This window comes from Gopherus flavomarginatus, chromosome 16 (genome assembly GCF_025201925.1).
Source record: "Gopherus flavomarginatus isolate rGopFla2 chromosome 16, rGopFla2.mat.asm, whole genome shotgun sequence".
Taxonomy (NCBI): Eukaryota; Metazoa; Chordata; order Testudines; family Testudinidae; genus Gopherus; species Gopherus flavomarginatus.
Genome location: NC_066632.1, coordinates 26,847,656 through 26,861,371, shown reverse-complemented (window position 1 = coordinate 26,861,371; position 13,716 = coordinate 26,847,656).

Sequence of the window (13,716 nt, the reverse complement as noted above, 5' to 3'; positions counted from 1 at the left end):
GGTCCCAGAGGATGGGAGCTGCCCCCCAGACGAGGCACACACTCCCAAGCCCCCATCTCCCCAGTGAGTGACTGCAGGTGTCCAGCTTGTGACCCCTCAGATGGGCCTGATGTCCTGCCAGGGCTGAGCACCCCCTCCTGAGCCCCAGACCCCTGCCCGGGGGCTGGGCCGAGCCAGCAGAGCCCTCCGGGCCAGCACCAGCTGAAGCTGATGGGACAATGGAAACCTGCCAGGCCGTGGCCCGGCCTGAGGAGACAGCGAGACCAGCTTTGTGCAGTGCCAGGGAGCGGAGCGGCTGCTGGAAGAGGGAGCGCTCTGGGCAGGCAGTGCCCTCCCTCGCTGGCCGTGCCCAGCTGTGCCCGGCGGGGGGACAAAGGGCCCTGCGGGTAGGCCTGATGCCCAGCTGAGTGTGTGTCTGGGACTCCCGCGGCTCCGGCCTACCCCGTAGCTGAGCGCAGGATACCGTGTCCTGGGGCAGGGGATTTGGATTCAGTTAATCAGGCTGGTTTTGCATTAGGACAGATTTGCACTGCTGCACATCCCAGGAGATGGCCCGGGTGCCCCACTCCCCGCTTCTGCCTCCGAACAGAACTTGGATGTGGGTCCGGATACGTCAGGCCACTGCCCTGCCGCTGGTCACCCCAGTGCCCCATGCAGCGGGACTGGTAGCATACCACAGTGCCATAGTGCTGGGGTGACACAACTTACTGACCCTTCGAGCCAGCCCATGAGATCATCTTCAGACGTCCGAGAGCTGGGCACAGGGCCACCCAGAGGATTCAGGGGGTTGCTACCGAAGAGCCGGCACTTCGGCGGTGGGTCCTGGAGCAGAAGGACCCCCCGCTGCTGAATTGCCACTGAAGACCTGGAGCAGAAGCTCCAGGGCCCTCGGAGCGAGTGAAGGACCCCGCTCCGGGGGCCCCAAAAAACTCTCATGGGGTCCTGGGGCAAATTTACCCGGTGGCCCTGACTGGGCACACCTGCCGGAACTCGGGGCGTCAGTCCCACTCCTGCTGAAGCCCCTAGCTCCACCACCCAGCTCAGGGGAGAAACCCGGAGCTCCTCCGCCCACCTGGGAATGGGCAATGAGGGGGCTCCACGAGCCACCCCCGCCGTAGTGCCTAGAGCCAGGTGGGTGAGTGACAGGCCCTGCCCCCCGGAGTTCACACTCTCGGGCCCGTCTGGCACTGGGCCGTGAGCTAGGGGCATGCCCAGCATCCATCCCGTGCACCCGTCAGCCCTGCCTAGAGACACTGGCTCCTGTTGCTGGAGATGTCCCATGGCAGCCACCACAGTGCGACCCATGCCCTGGCCAGCCGGCAGCAGACGGCAGCTTCCAGGCCTCGGCCTGAGGAGGCCGAGGTGGGGGCTTTACAGCTTTTACCTGGGAGCTTTGCCCAGAGGGGAGGCCTCGCGGTGCTGGTCAGAGAACGACGACGGCAGGAGTCGACCTCCCAGGACAACAGGAGGGCGGGTGGGAAAGGCTCGGTTGCGCTGCTGAAGTGTCCCAGTGCCCGGCCCGGGAGCAGCCTCCCTGGAGACGGAAGCAGGACAGAATCTGACTCAGACCCCAGATTTCAGGACGACTCACAGTGTTAGACTTATACACCAGAAACGCTTCAGCATCTTCTCTTGTGCCCACTCCAGCCCCGGCCTGCGCGGCTCAGAACCAGGCAGGAGCAAAAGACGCCGGCTTCAACTCACCAGCCTGCTCCCTTGTCTCTTGGAACATGAAACCCGCCCGCCTGGGCTGACGCACCTGCGTGTGTCATGGCGAGCTAACAGGGCGGCTCAGCGGGGGACGAGCGGGAGCGGCACACTGAACCCTGCATTTAACGTTCCTTAGCAAGGAGGTTTTAGGAAAGCCGAGAAGGGATCATTTCTACAGCCGGTAACTTCCCCCCAAAGCGCAGGAGTGAAACGGACTCCAAGGCCGAGCGAAACTGGCTCCAGGTGCCAGGCTGGGCGAAATGCAGAATGCGAACAGAGCACACAGACGGGGACAAGAAAACTGGATTTCCCCCTTCCACGGTAATGCTCTAGGCTCAGCAGAGGTGTCCCTTGAACAGAGCAGTCTCCAGGGGTCCCATGAAAACAGACGTGGTCCAGTTTTCCAGCATGGTGCACCTTGCATTGCGCTTTAGTCACTCCTGGCACTGATGTGAATGGCTGGACAGGGTGCAGGAGACCCAGGCCCCTCCCGTGCCATTTACCCACTGGAAAAGCACGTGGCCCCTCAGTTAGGTGCCTAAAGGGGAGCCAAGCGCCTTTGAAAAGCTGCAGCTCCCACGGCAGGTGCCGGGGTGGAGGCCAGAGGCAGGCTGGGCTGGAGCAGCCCCCAGCGCTGGGGGCAGTCAGTGCAGAGCCAGGAGTACACTCTGGCTGGGGTTTATTATAAGGTCTGTGTCACTGCTTTAAAATGAGGGTATTTCTACCCCAGCGGCAGGCCAGACTCCCGCACAGGGAAGAGAGTCAGGCTCCTGGTGAACGAGGGCCTGATTCTGGGCCCCCCACAGCACCCCCAGCTCTTCCATACCCAGAAAGTGCCTCCAGCAAGCGGCTGGGGTGTGCCTCTTGGCCAGCCTTGGCCAATCACACGGGACAGGGAGAGCGAGCACAGAAAGGGAGTCGGTGGCTCGCTGGACCCAGGCGAGGTCACGGTTTGTGTGTACAGTTATAGCCCTTTATGCCCCTGCAGCGCGCTCGCCCCATGATCTCAAAGACTTCATAGACCTCCCCAAGCCCCCCAGAGACGTGGAGAAACCGAGGCACCGAGCGGCACCATGATGTACAGCTCTGGCCTGGTTGCAGCAGGGGTGTGACCTGCACCGGGGGCAGGAGGGTGTCACACCAACCCCCGCAGTCCCTGGCTGCCTCCCCTCCGTCCCTGTCCTGGCACCAGTGCACAGACACTTCCGACAACAGCTGCCAGCCTAGACAGGGTGAGAGCTCCTGCCCCAGCTCCCTTGCCAACTTTTGGCCCTGAGCCCCTGGATCCTGGAAGGGGCAGGACGGTCCCTCCCTCGGGGCAAACCACTGGGAAGGCCTTGCGCCCCTGCCTGCCTCTGGGGATTCCCACCGGCTGCCAACACTTGCTTGGCCTGTGGCCCGCAGCTGCCTCCTCCGCCCGTCAGGTGGCCTGCAGGATGGGTGTACACCAGCCACAGGTGTGCTCCCGCCACGAGCAGGGAGGCCTGGCAAATCCCCACGGGCCAATAACAGGCTGATCTGTCAGCAGCAGGCCCGAGGAGGAGCGAAGCACAAAGCAGAGGCCAGGGGAACTGCAGCCCAATAGCCGAGATTCCCAGTGAGGCTCAGAGATCCTCCCCCTCCACCGATCGCCATGTAAACTCGAGCGAGTCACTTCATTTCTGTCTAGACTGGGGGTGATCATCCCAGGGCTCAGCGAGGTGAAGTGACTTATCCCTTATTAAGGTAGCAGAACCCAGGCGTCCTGTCCTGTCCCTGAGGCCCTCCTGCCTCCATCCTATGGCAATAGCCAGGTAGAATCCCAAAGTACAGCCACACCCGGGGTGCGAGCAGAGGGGAGCCCGGGTCTGTTCCGACACGTCCCATTACACACGACGTTTTCACACAGAGGGCAGAGTTTGCACACGTGAGTTTGGTCCGTCTACAGGCTCACACAGCAACGTTACGTACCTCGCACATTCACACGACGGCTTCTCATGCACTCTGCTCTTCGCCACCATCCCACTCACCCTCAGGCAGAGTTGTGACCCAGGACATGTGCCCTCCTCCTCCTCCTGGCCACCCGCAACTTGCCTTGGAGATGAGGGGAACTGCAGACGCTCAGCACCCCCCGGGGATCAGGCTTGGGTACAGAAATGGCATGCAGGGATTGTATCACCCACCAGTGAAAGGCAGCCACCTCTGGGCCAGAACACTGCAGCCATTTACCAGTGAGCTATGGGACATCAGGACAGGAAGGGAAGAAGAATCATGCAGCTGATTGTGAAGCAAACGGAATTGCCCAGGGGGAATCTGAGCAAGATACAGGAACTCCTCTTACCAGCGTCGCCGGCGCGGAGCACCCAGGACCTCAGCCGGACGCCGCCCTGGGGCGTGGGAGCTGCAGAACGCTGGTGCCTGACGCGGCTCCACGCAGAGGAAGCGCCCTGGGCAGGAGTGGATGTTGCCCTGCCTGGCCCGGGTTTGCCGAGGGCAGGACAGCTTTGGAGGAGGTTTCTCTGCTCCACTCCTCACGGCGTCTGCAAGGGGACAAGGATTGCGGAGATCGAACTGCTGGAGGCTGCGCCAGGATGGGAGATGAACCAGAACAAACCCTGCCGCCCCCTCCCCTGAGCGGAGCCAGGACCAGACACAACAAGAGCAGCAAAAATAGCCCCAGAGTCGTCGCCGAGGACGTTACGGGTTATTTATAGCTCGCTCGCTGCAGCGTGGACACACGCCCAAGCTGGGCCCAGTGCAGCCAGGAGCTGCTCTGTGAAATACACCCCCCCCCGGGGCTGCATCCCAACATGGGGGGGCCCTCACAAGGACATGCCGCCCCTGGAGGGTGGGGGGAGCACACCAGGAATGGCAGGGGCCGGGGGCCTGGGCCTTCCTTCGCCCTGGAAGGGCAGGGAGTTGGGGAGCAACCCAGCGGCCAACGCTGAGGGTGTCAGAGTCACTGCACCATGATGCAGCTGGCAGGGGCGCCTGGTGCTCCAGAGCGAGGGAGCCGCGGGCTCTGCTGGGGTTGGACCTGGTTCAGGTCTCCACAGAGCGGCTCTGAGAAGAGCAGGGCCGCCCAGAGGATTCAGGGGAGCTGTGGCACTTGTACTCACCCGGCGGCGCTCCGGGTCTTCAGCGGCATTTCGGCGGCAAGGGGCCCTTCACTCATTCCGCATCTTTGGCAGCACCGAAGGCCCCCCCACTGCCGAAGACCTGGAGCGACTGAAGGGCCCCCCCAGCTGATGGAGACCCGGACAGCTGCCAGGCCAGGGCTCGCAGGGCCCCTGTGGGGCAAATTGCACCACTTGCCACCCCCTCTCCCCCAGGCAGCCCTGGAGGAGAGGGATCCAGGGACCCCACCCAGGGGGGTCTCATTCTGCCAGAAGGGCAGAATTGGGCCACACTCCCCCTGCCCCACAGCCCCCTCCTTGCTGCCCAAGTGCCCAGGGGAAGGGGCGGTTTGCCATTAAAGACCCTTACCCACCCCTCCCCAGTGCTGAGATCAGGCTGGGCGCTGGGAGCCAGGACTCCTGGATTCTATTCCTGCCCGATTCCCCATGTGACCTCGGCCACACTCCGTGCCTGTCTGCGTAACTGGTGCGAGAACCCCCCCGCCCCCACCCACTCCTGCACTCTGCTGGGGAGGAGAGCAGCCCAGCGGGACCCAGGCTGGCAGTGCCACCGGAGGTGTATGACAGGGGCAGGGCCCCGGAGCTGGACAATGCAGCTGTCCTCATCTTTAATGGAGAGATGCAGCCTGCAGAGGCTCCTCTTCCCAGCACGCAGGGCGCTGAGTGTGGCACTGTAGCCTGCTCAGGCCAGGACAGAGCCATGGATCTGGGACCTGCCAGGCAGGGCCCTGACTGAGCTCCCAGCTAGTGGCCCCACGTGGGCCAGGCCCTGCTCCGCTCTGGGTTACAGAGCTCAGGGAGATCGCTGCTGGAGCCTATGCCCGGGGTGGGGGTCCCGGAACTAGAGGGGACGGTGCCTGGCTTGATCCCTCCAGCCCCCTCCCCCAGCCCCAGGAAACTGGAGAGGAAAGCTGGTCCGGAGGGGAAGTGAGGTGCTGTCTGGAAGGGAAGGCCCAGCCAAGCCCCCGCCTCGCCCCAGAACAATGCCAGCCCCAGGGGCCCCAACCGGAGAATGGACGAGGGGGGAGTGTCTGAGTGATCCTGCCAGATGGGTGACGCAGGCCCACCCCAGAGCCCCTCACTCCCCACGAGCACTCGGGGGCTGCGAGGTGGGAACAGCTTCCAGCCCAGCCGCCTGCCAGGAGCGGGGCCGGTCGGACTGGGGACGCCAGGGCGGGCGAGCGACAGCAGGGCCGGGGTGTCTCCGGGAGCCCTTCCAGCCACTGCAGGCAGGGAGGGGCTGCGGGGCAAGAGGCAGAGACCTGAGCACGCCGGGTCAGGGCTTCTTTAGAGCTGTGCAACCCTGCACTGCAGCAACACCCAAAGCAGTCACTGTGGGGAGTGGGTCCAGGGGTTAGAGCAGGGGCTGGGAGCCAGGACTCCTGGGTTCCATTTCTGGCTCTGGCGCTGAAATCATAGCGTTGCCCTATTGCACCTCAGCTTCCCCGTCTGTGTAATGGGCTCAGCCTGAGCTGTGCCCCAGGGAGCTGTGCAGCCGTTTCCAAAGCGCCCCCTTTCCCTGGCCTCGCTCGCGAGGATGCTGCACGCTCCAAGGCATCCTAGACCCCAATGCCAGAAGGCAGCACTGTGATTGACGCAGGCCAGACCTGCCCCAGTACGATTCCTAGAGCAGATTCTGTAGAAAAACATCCAACATGGATTTAAAAATTGCCCGTGAGGGAGAATCCGCCACGACCCTTGGTGAATCGTCCCAGTGTTTAATCGCCCTCAATGTCAGACATTTCATCTTATTTCCATTGTCTCTCGCTTCAGCCTGCAGCCACTGGTTCGGGTTCGACCTTCCTCTGCTAGACTGAAGAGCCCCCGATTAAATATTTGCTCCCCAGTCACCCCTGTGAAGCGGGATACATTGATCTAGCGCTGCCAGGCCCGTTTCTAAGCCCTTCTCTGAGCCCTCACAAATGTCTCAACATCCACCTAGAACGGTGACCCCCAGCACTGGGTGCACTCTTCCGGCAATATTCCTAGAGGGGGCGCTGCCAGGTCCCACCCCGGAGGGGACCTCAGCCTGGGGGACTGCGGGGACCCTCAGCCATTTCCCGAAGGAGAACGTGCTCCTCCCGGGGAAGGATGAGTGGCTAGCAATGCCACAGGGTGGCTTCCAGCCCAACTGCTCCTCCACAGCCAACCAGCCAGGAGCTGGGCAGAGCCGGCTCAGCTTCCGACAGAGGCAGGAGCCCAGGCGAGGTCAGGCTCTTCGCACCCACGCCCAGGACTCGGGGATGGGGAAGAAACGTGACACTAGCCCCAGCGTCCACTGCGCTCCCAGAGGCAGAGCCTGGCTCCCAGCCCCCTCGCTCCACCTGCCAGCCGCCACCCCAGCCCCACATCTATTCCAACAAGCAGGTGAGACGAGCCCACCGCTGGGGGCACCAGGGGCTGGACAAGCGAGCATTTCACGAGGGCTCCCTGGGGCCCCCAGGACGCGGCCTGGTTCTGCTGGGGACAGCGCTGTCCAGGCTGCTGTGCGGACACACCTTGCTCCCCCCTTTGGGATCCCGCTGGCACGGGGCACCGGGCTGGGAGATTAGGCCTTGCCCCAGCTGACACACTGCAGTGCTGCCCAGGGGCTGGGCCGAGTCCCCCCCAGCCCCTCCAGGTGACCAGCTGAGGCCAGGAAGCACAAGGCTCCTCCCATCCTCGTGTTAGCAGGCTTGGCTGCAGGCCCATTGCCGCTATGACCTAGGGCTGCTGCCCCACAGATCCACCCATCACGGTACCCTGGGAGCGCCCGGCGTGGGCTGAGCAAAGGGGCCAGGGTTCACCTGTAGGAGACAGAGGGGATATTTACCTCTGTCGAGCCAGTGGCTCCAAACTCCTTCACCACAGGGCTGGGGCTTGGGGTCGCAGCAAGGTGGGAGAAGGGGGACTGGCTCCCTGCTCCCCGTGCCCTGGGGGAAGACCCAGAGGCTCATGCCCCACAGGGCACAGCCACTGCCTGCACTCTGCTCCCAGTGCAATGAGCCCCAGTCTCCTGGCTGCGGGGGCTTCTCCGAGGAGCTGGCAGGGAACAGCCTGGAGGCAGAGTCCTGCTAATGGTCCAGCCCCAGGATGCCAGGGCACTCCAGACAGGGTGTAAAGTTTCATGCCCTAGGCGAAACTTCCACCTTGCGCCCCCCCCCGAACCCTGGGGCAGTTCTCCGCCCCCCCTGCCCTGAGGCGCCCCCCCCACAGCAGCTCCCCCCCTCCACTCTGAGCACTCCCCCTACACAGAGCCATGCGGCAGCTCCCCACCCCAGCTCACCTCTGCTCCACCTCCTTCCCAGGCACGCCATCACCGCTCCACTTCTCCCACCTCCCAGGCCTGCGGCTGCAATCAGCTGTTTGGCACCGCAAGCCTGGGAGGGAGAGAAGTAGAGCGGGGCGGCGTGCTCAGGGGAGGAGGTGGAGCAGAGATGAGCTGGGGCGGGGAGCAGTTCCCCTGCGTCCCGCCCCCTCCCCTTACTTGCTGCAGACAGCCCTCCCCGCAGCCCCCGTCCCAGCTCCCTCCACCTAAATGCCAACGATGACCAGGGCAGCCGAAGATCCGGGTGCCACGGTCTCCACCAAAGGACCCAAAATGCCGCCCCCCAAATGCTAGCGCCCTAGGCAACTGCCTAGGTCGCCTAATGGGTTGCACCGGCCCTGACAACAGAGCCCCACTGACGGGACGGGCTGGCCCCTGGCGCGAGGCCCACGACGGGAGCAACAGCTGAGCCCACACAACACCCTATTCCCTCCCCACAAAGTGGGCGGTGAGGCTGTCACAGAGCGTGGGGGAGTCAGGGCCCTGCACTCCCAGCTACCTGCGATTCACCGGGACTCTCAGCCAGCCGCTACCATAGGAGATTTATTTAGACGACAGGAACACAGTCCAAGACAGGCCTTGCCGGTGCAGACAACAGGACCCCCTTTAGTTAGGTTCATCTGGGAGCCACAGGGAGGCCACAGCCCTGTTGGTCGGGTCGCCCCTCTCCATTTCCCAGCCAGCTCCAAACTGAAACTCCCTCCAGCCTCTCACTCAGCCTTCCCCGGCTCCTCTCCCTGCCTTTGTGTCCTTTGTCCAGGTTCATGGGCAGAGTTGTTACCTGGCCTCCAACCCCCCTCCTGGGTTCTCAGGTTACCTGCTCAGGTATCTCCCTTCCCCAGTGCAGGCCCCCCAAACTCCCCTCCAATCCCCCTCCTGGGTTCTCAGGTTACCTGCTCAGGTATCTCCCTTCCCCAGTGCAGGCCTCCCAAACTCCCCTGCACCCTTCCCAGGTCAATACTCCCCACTCAGCATTCACAGAACACAGCAGGAACATTCCCACTTCGTCACAGAGGCCTCGTCAGGGCATGACGAGGGGAAGGGGCGGCAAGTGCCAACGTGCAGCCGCAGCGGGGCAGGGAGCCAGCTCCCTCCAGCAAATTCCAGCAGAGCTGGGAGCAGGGCCAGTTGGGCTGGTGCTGCTGCATTTGCCCCACAGCCGCGCGCTGAGAGCTAAGGAGGTAGGGAGGGTGGCAGACACAGAAATCATCACCACACGCCGCAACACAGGACCTTGACACCCTGCAGCCCAGAGACAGACACCCCCAGAGTCGCAGAGGAACAGAAAACCCAAACCACCCAACACAGGACACACCCGAAACACAACCCTCGGGTGCTCTAAGCAGATTGCTCTCACTACGCTGCTCAGGGCTGTGAAATCCGCCGGTTAGGTCGACTCAGCCCCAGGCTGACGGCTCTGAGGTGGATTCACTGCGATCGACAGAACAGCACCTCCCGGCACTGCAGCGGCCGTCTCAGCACCGTAGCATGCCCGTGGCCCGAGGCTCAAACCCAACCCGCCTAATGGCCACATGGCTCTGAGAACTGACATGGGCCTTGAACTAACCCGGCCAAACACTCGCTTTCTGCTTCTCCCCAGAGCCCCGTTACTGACTGTATGTCCTGTTGGACTGGCACTGCAGCCTCTGCTGCTAGCCACCCCCTCCCCATTACCGCAGCTAGTTAACCGGGCTAGTTCAAGGAGCCCCCCGCTCCTGCCAGCCCTCCCCAGCCCTCGATTGAGAGTAGCCAAGGAAATGAGCTTGGCAGCCGACTGAAACGCTCAACGGGGCAGGTCTGATCCAGTGAACGTCCCACTGTCGCTGGCTTTCCCGGCCCACCCCCCAGAGCCGGTGGGAGTTTTCTCCCACAGTGATCTGGGCTTGTTCCAATCAGGTTTAACTGGGTCCCCGCTCTGTGCTGAAGCCTCGGCTAAGGACACAGGTCTTGTGTGAGTGCACAGGGCCAGCTTCGCTCTCCCATGCAGGGATCCTCCCCATCTCGCCCTGTGCAGGAAGCTCCCGTTGGCATGTAGCCGGGCCCCATGCGAGCCTGATTCAGCAACGTGATGAAACACCGGCTGGCCCCAGCCACACGGCGAGGTGGGACTCGGCAGGCCCCCAGGCGAGGAGATTTTAAACACAGGCAACAGTTCTTTCCAGACGTGAACAGGCTCCGGGGAGGAAGTGTAAAACAAGCAATGACCTGAGCTCGCTCTGGAGCCGAGATACTGAGCTAACCTCTCAGTGACCAGTCAGAGGATGATAGAAGGAAACAGGACAGTTACTTTAACTCTCTGTCACCTGGGCCACGACTTGCTGGGGTTCCTACACAGCAGCTCCTTAGACCCTGGCAGGGTGCAGAGGCTTACTTGGTTTTAAAAAATGATACAATGGCCTGGCAGGTTTCTGGGAACGCAGCAGAGCCGTCTCTGAGCCGCACAGAGAGGGAAGTGAAGCACAACTGGATGTGACGGGCAGAGGCCTGGGTGGGTGCACATGGGTCACCCAGGGGCTGGAAGCACAGAGTGACCCACAACGCTCAGTAAAGGCAGCAGGACGTCCAGCTGTTCTGTGCTCCTTGGAGTCCGGCTTGGAGCCGCTCAGGTCGAAAGCTCAAGCACCAAAGTGAGTGGCTCAGTCTCGAAAACCTTGGCCAAAATCTCCAAGTGCCGGAGGGAAAGTTTGATGGAGCTCACAGGACAGGAGGGGTCAGAGAGAAGGTTAACGTGCTGCCCTGGCTGGAGACTGGGCACAGGGCACCCCCTGGCAATGGCCGAATTCAGAGCTGGTGTGAGCAGCCACAGGGACAGCAGTTTAATAATAACCCTCTGCCCAGCTCTGGCCCTTCAGAGGAAGACTCGGAGCCCTGTCAGGCGGGTCAGTATCATCCTAGCTTTACAGATGGGGAAACTGAGGCAGAGAGCAAGGCTGGGACCTGCCAAGGTCACCCAGTGACAGAGCCAGGAATAGAACCCAGGAGTCCTGGCTCCAGCTGCTGGCCGTACCCTCACCCTACCTGTCCTCCTGTCTCAGGCGGCCGTGGAGGGAGTCGCTCTGGGGGTGTTTTACAGACCCTCGCAGTGCACAGGTGGCCTTTGTCCATGGCACCAACAGGGTGGCCAGAGCACACGCTCCAGAGTCTAGGCAGGGGTAAGGCAGAGCCCCCCACCCCAGGCCAACCTGGCAGCCTCCCAAGAACCCCTGCAGCTGGGAAGGCGGCTCCGAGACAGACCCCCCCCGATTTCCTCCTCCTGCAGGACCAGGGAGCCGCAGCCCCGGGGGACACGCGCCAGCCCCCCCGGAGCCCCCAAGGCCGCTTCTGCCAGCAATGGCCGGGCTGCGCCAAGGGGCGGTGGGCTGCGGGGCCCGACCCCCGAGAGTCCGTTGGGGGGGGGCAGAGCTTCCGCCCCAGCCCGGAACACGCAGATTAAAGTTGGTTTTAACGCCACCCCCCCGCAACCCCCAGCGCACGCGGCCAAACAACTTCGCTGGAGACTTCGGAGCGCAGCGCGCCAGCTGCCCGGAGCGGCTCCGGATTGGCACCGGGAGGGGGGGGTCCGGCCCGCAGCCCCCCCGCACGGCTGCCCCGGCTAAGCGAGCCCGGAGCTCGCTGCAGGACTCACCCACCGGCACTGCGGGGGGGGCGCTCCCCGGACGGGCTCAGCCCGGGCTCCTGCCTGCCGAGGCCACTCCGGGTGGAAAGCGAAGTGATGTCACGGCTCGGGGCGGGGAGGGGAGCCCCCCCCAGCAGCCTGACCCGCCGCAGCCAATCGGCGCCGGGTCCAGCCGCGCTCCCCGCCAGATGTTTCCCATTTGGGAGCCCGGGCTGGGCTGGTTCGAAACCCGCGGGGGGATGGACCCCAGAGCGGGGAGGGGGGGGGACATGGGGCCGGGGGCCTCAGCCGCTGATCCCAGACCCCTGGACCCCTCTAGCCTGCCCGGGAGGGGTCGCACAGGACACGTGCCGCCAGCGCCCATCCGTGGGGCGGAGGGGGCCCTTTGGGGGCAGGTTGCTTCCACTCTGCCCCAGGGGTGGCTATTCGGAGAGCTGCAACACTGGCCCCTCGCCTGCGCCAAGGTGAGCCACATCCCAGGGGGCCCAACGGCAACCCCCAGTCAGCCCCCAGCCACCTCCCCGTCCCCCCAGAGCCCCCCAGCCCCACACATCCCCTCCAGCACCCGGCTCCATTCCAGCCAGTGGCACCAGCACGCTGACCCCTGGGGCTCCTCTCCTCATCCACCCAGAGCCCCCCAGCCCCACACATCCCCTCCAGCACCCGGCTCCATTCCAGCCAGTGGCACCAGCACGCTGACCCCTGGGGCTCCTCTCCTCATCCACCCAGAGCCCCCCAGCCCCACACATCCCCTCCAGCACCCGGCTCCATTCCAGCCAGTGGCACCAGCATGCTGACCCCTAGGGCTCCTCTCCCTGTCCCGTTAACCCCCCTCCCGCCCACACCCCTGTATCTGACATTTCTCTAGGTTCTGTGCCCCCTGGAGGCACCTTAATGGCTCCAGCAAGCACAGGCCAAACCAGGCTGCTTCATGCTGCTCTGGTCTCTGACACGCGTGTCAGATTTACCCCTCTGAGGCCCATGAGTGGAGCCAGTCACCTCCCCGCCTCGTCACAAGGCCAGCACTGTTCACCGACAAGCCCAGCAAAGGAAATCGGCTCGGGCGCTGCCAAGTAGCTGCAGGGCCCCCGGACAAAGACTCTGTTTCAGGGGCCTGCTGGCAGCGCCAGGAGATGTCTCACCTTTGCCAGGCGCAGACGCGGCCAGGATGCTGGCAGGTACAATGCGCATCCCTTCCTGTAACCCGCTGGTACATTTCCCTTCTCTGCCACCTCCTGTCTCCAAGAGCCAAACGTGCCAATGTGCGGACAGATTTCGTACCTCTGTGCTTTCCCCCTCTAGGGCTCGGGCAAAGGAGCTGGCCGCCAGGCAGGTCACCAGGCGGGTCAGATTCACATCAAGGCTCCTAGGAGTTGTCTGCAAGATGCACCCATCACGCCAACGCTGCATGGCCCAGCTGAAAGCCCCACGCCTCTGTCCCAGCAAGAAAGCCTATTTTGAGGGTTCAGGATGCCAGAGGGGAGATGGTCCCAGGCAGAGAGGCCCTGTCGGCAGGATGCCCTGGCACATGGCTTGCTAAAGGAACTAGAGGTGCCTGTGTTTCACAAGCTAAGGGGAATCAGTTAGGAGCAGGACAGCTCTGAGCAATGCTTGGTGCTGCAGGGAGCTGTGCAGATCGCTTGGCCTGGGCCCCTCGAACCAGCGTTGACCCCATTGCTCCGGCCTGGGAGCCTGCCGTCATTCAGGAGATAGACCAAACTACAGTCACAACCAAACGGGGCCGTTCAAGAGGTGCTAGCTCCAGAATCCGGCCAAATTCTCACTTGGGCAGCTACATTCTGCCTCCTCCTTCCCCCAGAAGGTGCTACTTCCCTTCCCCTCCTATGCTTCTCTAACGTTGCCATGTGCTGTTGAACAGCTGCCATCTTTCACCCCAGAAGTGGCTGCATTTTAGTGCTTGGCAGACAGGTCCCTGAGACCCTGCATCTGTGCAGTCAGGTCTTTGC